This window comes from Gadus chalcogrammus, chromosome 8, assembly GCF_026213295.1.
Source record: "Gadus chalcogrammus isolate NIFS_2021 chromosome 8, NIFS_Gcha_1.0, whole genome shotgun sequence".
Lineage (NCBI taxonomy): Eukaryota > Metazoa > Chordata > Actinopteri > Gadiformes > Gadidae > Gadus > Gadus chalcogrammus.
The window spans coordinates 25,560,924-25,567,847 of NC_079419.1; the positions used below are offsets into that span (position 1 = coordinate 25,560,924).

The 6,924-nt window shown below is 45.8% G+C and overlaps 1 pseudogene; it reads right to left on the reverse strand.

Moving 5' to 3' along the window:
* Positions 1–6,449: 6,449 nt before the first annotated feature.
* On the reverse strand, positions 6,450–6,569 carry LOC130388389 (5S ribosomal RNA; annotated as a pseudogene).
* Between the last annotated feature and the right edge of the window lie 355 nt (positions 6,570–6,924).

Here is a 6,924-nt window from a genome sequence, read left to right on the forward strand (position 1 = left end):
TTTTTACATTCAGACCCCACATATTCCTGTTCAAGGTTGCCACGGTGATACACCATCGCTCCATCGCTTCAGTAATACAGCAGTTAAACCCCTGCCAGCTGCTAACAATTGCATGCTGTGTGTAAAGACCTCTGTGATTACTCTGCTGCGTGTGTGTGTGTGTGTGTGTGTGTGTGTGTGTGTGTGTGTGTGTGTGTGTGTGTGTGTGTGTGTGTGTGTGTGTGTGTGTGTGTGTGTGTGTGTGTGTGTGTGTGTGTGTGTGTGTGTGTGTCCGTGTGTGTACATGTATATAGGGACAGCAGCTGGTCTGGGCAGAAGTGGGTGTCTGCCGGCCAGAGGCCAGTACAGTATTAACTCTAGCTTCCAGAGCTTTTGGCCACAAGGTCTGGCTGCACACTCACAGCACGCCCATCTGTATTATTATATGCTCCTTCTCCCTACAGAACTGTGAGCCTGATCTGCAGCAAAAAAAGTAATGTGAACAAGACCAGGATGGTATTTTTTTAACACTAATATCAAGGGGTTACTGGGTTACTATGAGCCATTGTCTGCCTCCTCCTATTCCAAATACAAGCATGCATGACCAAGGTGGGATGCCAGAGTGAGACCTGTATCCACCTCAGTCCCTCAAAGTCTTATCACATGACGGATGGATAGGTTGGCTGCTGACCCTGACTCTGACTCTCAGGGCTTTAGGCTCCCAGGGGCAGCGAGAGCCCTTCAAACTGTAGTCTCTCTCCAACTTACTTATTTATTTGACTGCAATCTGATTCTGTATCTTCTCCTCCTCTTCCTCTTCCTCTTCCTCCTCCTCTTCCTCTTCCTCTTCCTCCTCCTCCTCCTCCTCCTCCTTCTCCTTCTCCTCCTCCTCCTCCTTCTCCTCCTCCTCCTCCTCCTCCTCCTCTCCTCCTCCTCCTCCTCCTCCTCCTCCTCCTCCTCCTCCTCCTTCCCATCTCCTCTTTTCTGATTGGTCTTGTTTCGATAAGTATCACAGTTGTCGGTCATTGTTTTCTTTATGCAATGTGGTTGTGTTGTGGGGGTGGTTGGAAACAGTGAGCTCACATCTGAGGTTTGTGGTAAAGCTCTAGATAAAGGATAGGAAAGTGTCCATGCATTGTTGAATAATTACTGCAATTTAAATGCATGTTGGAATGAAGGCAAAGGAGTGGCTAAACACTACAATGATGATTATAAAACACACATTTTCGAGACAGAAGTGCTTCAATTTGACAGATATATTGATTGCATTCTTTGTTTTGGATGGATGTATTAACAAGACGAGATCCGGCCTGCTGAGGTGCAAAGCCTCTGGTCTTTAACTCCAAACTGTGCAGCTAGAGCTTTCCTCTCTTAAGAGTATCATGTGACGCGTCGGATGAACAACAAATTAACAACCAACAGCTGATTCATGCCTGTCTCGCTCAGGGTTCACATAGCGTGGCCCCGTGTCGCGGCGGTGGAGGCATGAAGCGGATAGTGCTGATGATGCCAAAATCTGGTTTGTTACTGTGGGGTCTGAGCAGCGACTACAGTGGTGGACTGGTGTCTAGCACATGTCTTAGTGTGGTTTAGCAGCAGTCTCTTAGCAGCCCAGACAGGATTCCGCTCAGGATGTAAATGTCAGTCTTTCTATAAAGCCTATAAGGTGTTTTCTTCCAGCTTTGATACTTTGTTTTGCCTGAATTGAGAGACATTCACCATGGACGCAACAAATATACATGGTTCACTTCACCAGATTATAACCAATTTGTTAATATTCATATACATGGATTAGTCCGGGAAAATGAACACACACACACACACACACACACACACACACACACACACACACACACACACACACACACACACACACACACAATAATGAAGCAGAAAATAATGTATTGATGGAGAGCAGGGTGAGATGGGAGAGTCAGTGAAAATATACTGAGTAATCAGTCTTTACCTTCAACGGAAGGTCATTATACTGCAGCAGATGAAAGACTGGAATTAAAACGTTCTTCTTCTTTCTCTCCATCTGTCAAGATCTGTTCCTCAGGGAATATGTTATGTTTGATTAGCTCAGTTAAAGGTTGGGTATGGAATTTGCTTTTTTGGCCATTTTTGCAAAATTACTTGAAATCCTTATCATAACCCGCTTACAGCCACTGAGTTAGAAGTACTGACATGAAAATTAAACAAGTCAATCATCTGTGGAACGGGCAGGGCTCGAAAAACTCCAGCCAATCATTTGGATTGCCACCTCGTTGCATTGGACAGTAAGTACGTCAATCAACGGTCGTACTGCACTCCCCCTCCCCCGCGCCCCACGCGCGACCCCTTCGTGCAGTACTCGTGACCCAGAGCAAGCTCCTGTTTGTTGTTATCCTGCGGTAGCTACTGGAACTAGTTAATCCACATTTGGACCTAGCAGTAGAACACAATTTCCATGGCAGACAAGACGCCACCATCCCCACCACCACCACCACCACCAGCAAAGAGAAGGAAAACTCTTTTTCAGAGAGTAATTGATAATAAAAACGCTGAAAGAGAAAAACTGAAATCAAGATAGGCGCTGCTTTCGAACGTTGGCGGCCACTGAAGGACGAGAAGGGTCTAAAAACCGATGCTTGTGTGGCGGTTGACCTAGTTTCAAAGTTTACACCGTTTATACTCTGTAATACCGGTGTTGAGACGAGTGTATTACTCGTTGTGAAAATGTCCACACCGCAGCAACCCTAATGAAAACCAGGACTTCCAATACAATTATATGAAACAAACATACATTTTCTAAAAATAGTAATGATTTATGTGACCGTTTAATGTTTATAACATCTGGTGCAACCATAGCGTATGCTGTGAGCGTTGAGAACGTATTCTCAGCAGGGGGTGCTGGAAAAAAAAAACTCAGCCTGCACTAGACTCGCAACTCGTTACATTGATAAAAAAAGATATAGCAGCGCAGCTCAATTACACCAGTGCATGCGCGCACAGTTGAAAATCGATCGTTGTGTTCACTTCCTTCACACCATGGTTCACATCCAGCTGCTCACAGAACAAGTTTAGCGCACCACCGCTACCCTCACACTTTTTCATACAACCTTTTTTCAGCACTAGGTCATATGAGCATTAAATAAATGCTGCGTCTCAAAATGCCTTGGACAGCAGCGAGGATGACTCGCTTTGCCACGGGCCGAAACAGTTCGGAGCGACCACAGCCAGAGCGAACACAGCGGGGCAGAGGAGTGTCAGGAATAGTCTTTGGTGTACACATCAGTACGGCCTATTTTCACTAATGTTTAGTGGCAATGCAGTGTTTTATTCTATGCCTTTTTATTTTTGTATATTATTTCAATGAATACAATTTATTCAATCATAAAAACAAGATCTGGTCTTCAAATCTTTTTTCCAAATATAGGTCGTCTTACAATGGGGTTTGTGTTTATATTCGGACCAATACGGTACAGCGGGCGCTCACATGACGTTAAGCATTTCCTGGTGCATAATGTAACGCTTCAGAACCTAAAATCCCGTTTCTCCCCGTTGACACGACAACACATAACTGGCGTTTTCAGAAATCTCCACTTTGGCCGGAGTTTTTAGAAATGATTGTTTTCTGTGATAAGACAGGGCCTCAGACAGGGGGTGTTGCAGCACCCCCAAAACCCCTACTTCCCGTGGTACTGGGTGCAACTTACAGCTGAATGTAGTGCCATGTTGTTAAACGAAAACCTACGCTAGCCTGGCTCGCTCTCGCGCATCTCTGTTCGCGCTCGTGCATGATTGCGTGTCCAGGTACTTGGAATGGGTGGAGTCAGAGTCAGCGTTGAAGGAGAGGGGGTAGGACCATTTGAGTTGTGTATTTTCAAAATCTGCTGGCGTTTCGCAAATCGCATACCCAACCTTTAATCTAAACGAGCCTTCCTTGACTAGACCAGACTGGATCTTGTCTTTGAATACACCGAGCTCACGCACACACTTGAAGTTTAGCAGAATGTCTCTGCTAAATTTGAGGTGAGCTCCAGAGTTCCTTTAACTCCTGAGTCCTGGGATGGTGAAACATGCATGCTGGAGTTCATCTCAGAGAGTCACGCTCTGCAATGGGTTGTTGTATTGCAGAAAAAGGTTTACAACCAGACACGCTTCTCATATAGAGAGAGTTTTCAGGACCGAAGAAGAAGAGAGAGGGGGGAAAGAGAGATCAGAGAGCAGAGAGCAACATAGAGTTAGAGAGAGCAAGAGAGAGGGAGAGACAGGGACAGGGAGCTAGAGAAAGAGAGTGAGAGAGTGCGTGAAAGAGAACGTCAAAGACTGAGAGCGAGAGAGAGCGACAGAGAGAGAGATCCCTCAGACAGCCGGTGCTGTTGAGGCAGCAGCAGGTCTGGCAGGCTCTCATCCCTAATGAGCCGTCACCTCCCTGCCCTGACCCCAGCTCTCTTCCTCTCCCCACTTCCTCTCTCCCCCTCAATAAGCCCCTCGTCCTGACCCCAGCAACCATACCCCCAGCCAGCGCTGCACTCGGACAGGCTCCCCACAATTAGGAGACACACTGGGCAATAATCAAAATGAAAACAGGTCATAGGGCTGAGTCTGTTATATTGTGTATTTGTGTGTATTCATGTGTGTGTCTGTGCATGTTTACGTGTTTGTGTGTGTGTGTGTGTGTGTGTGTACGTGTGTGTGGGTATGTGTGTGTTTTTGTGTGTATGTGTGTGCGTGTGTGTGTGTATGTGGTAGGCGTGTGTGTGTGTGTGTGCATGTGTGTGTGTGTGCGTGTGTGTTTGTGTGTGTGTGTGTGTGTTTGTTTGTGGGTGGGGGGGCGGCTGTGATGAGATCCACTGTATCAGGGCCAGACAGACTCCGTCGCCCTCGTCGTCAGAACCTTCTCCTATTCAAATGCAAAACAAAGGCTCTGCTGTTTCACGTGCTGAAACCAGAGAGAGAGAGAGAGAGAGAGAGAGAGAGAGAGAGAGAGAGAGAGAGAGAGAGAGAGAGAGAGAGAGAGAGAGAGAGAGAGAGAGAGGAAGATACAGTCCAGGGCACTCTGACCACCTGCTCTAAATTAACTGAGAGCCCAGCGAGATGCTATGTCCACACTGTGTTGTATTGGTACCTTGGGTCCAGAGGGAAGCACAGGCCTCTGATATCTGGTGAACACACTGATCCTTGATGACAGGGCACCGCCAAGTGAAGAGCCACAGTGAAGGGCTCATTAGGAGTAAAAATATTCCTCTACCAACTCGTTGGGTATATAAAGCTTGTAACTGTCTCAGAGACAGTCTGGACATTACAGAGATTTAAATATGTATTTACATTCATTGTTTAATATGTATTTATTATTTGTTGAATTCATGATTTTATTCTTTGGTTAAAAATGATTTAAGTTGTACTGTTAAAAATAGATATTGTGTCATTGCTTTGTGTTAAGAGTTTGTTTAAATATCTATCCCAGGGAATTATGGGAAAACGCGCCATCAGAGATATAAAACCAGTCACGAGCTGTGTTCGAAATCGTTCCCTATCATGGATGTAGTGCACTAAATAGGGTGCACGCCATTTTGTAGGGTGTTCGAATTCTCAGTGGTCCACTATATAGGGCACTATATAGTGGACTTAAAATAGGGTACATACGATGGCCGTTTCTCAATTCCTAGCACGCGTACTACGGACTCGATGACTTGCAAGCACGTACTTGGCAAGTCCGTACTTCAAGCACAGACTTGCGAGCACGCGAGTACGTACCTGCAATTGGAACAGCAGCGGACTCGATGACGTCACCACCTCTGCTCGTCCGTTAACTGTGCTATGGCCTCATTTAGGCATATACTACTGAACAATATAAACAAATGATATAAAACAAAATCCCAGCCTCTTTCATTTTCAAATAGTAATATTCAAATAATATTCTGAATGAATACAAATTGAAAAGAAATGCGTGTCCTGTCATGTGTATGAGCTATACACACACGACTTTATATATATATATTTATATATTATCTTATATTATGATTATTATTATTATTATATTATATAAATATATATATAAGTTAAGATTAAAGGCCCACTATGCAACTTTTTTAGCCAAAATTACATTAAGTATGCAGGTTGAGAGTTATGCTGATGGTTCTGCATCCATTTCTGGGTCGATTGGTGGGTGTGTCCAGCTCGAGGTGGAGGGTGAGGGAATTAATGAGTCAGCCAATTATACAATTATACAGGGGGATGATTAGGGGGCCAGATTGAATGAGCCTGGTTGGGCCAGGACACCGGGGGAACCCCTACACTTTGCGATAAGTGCCCTGGGATCTTTTATGACCTCAGTGAGTCAGGACCTCGGTTTTACGTCTCCTCCGAAGGACGGCGCCTTCCGCAGCACAGTGTCCCCGTCACTGCACTGGGGCATCGGGAGTGATGTTAAGGCCAGAGCGAAGAGTGCCAGCTATTGGCCACCACCCGACACCACCCGACACCACTTACAGCACCTGGTATTCCCAGGCGGTGTCCCATCCAAGTACTAACCAGGCCCGACCCTGCTTAGCTTCCGAGATCAGACGAGATCAGGCGTGTTCAGGGTGGTATGGCTCATTCATCATAGATCAATCGACTGATAAGGGACCCAAGAGGCGACTGTCGGTGGAACAAAAGAAGAATGGACCAGAAAAGAGATCAGACACGAGTGAAAGGGGAACTATGCAACTTTTTTGGCTTGATTTACCTTAATATAACAGGCTAAGAGTCATTGCGATGGTTATATTATACATTTTTGTTCGATTGTTCGTTGTTTCGACTCCCCCTTGCGCATCTTGGCAGAGAAAAGGAATATGTTTCTGCCGGCGACCCGCCGCCCACTCTCGCGGGAGTCTCGGGTCTCGCGAAGTAGCGAATTGCTTTACGGCACAGACCCCCAAACACGGAACCGGCTCGATATAAACACAAGTAACTAAG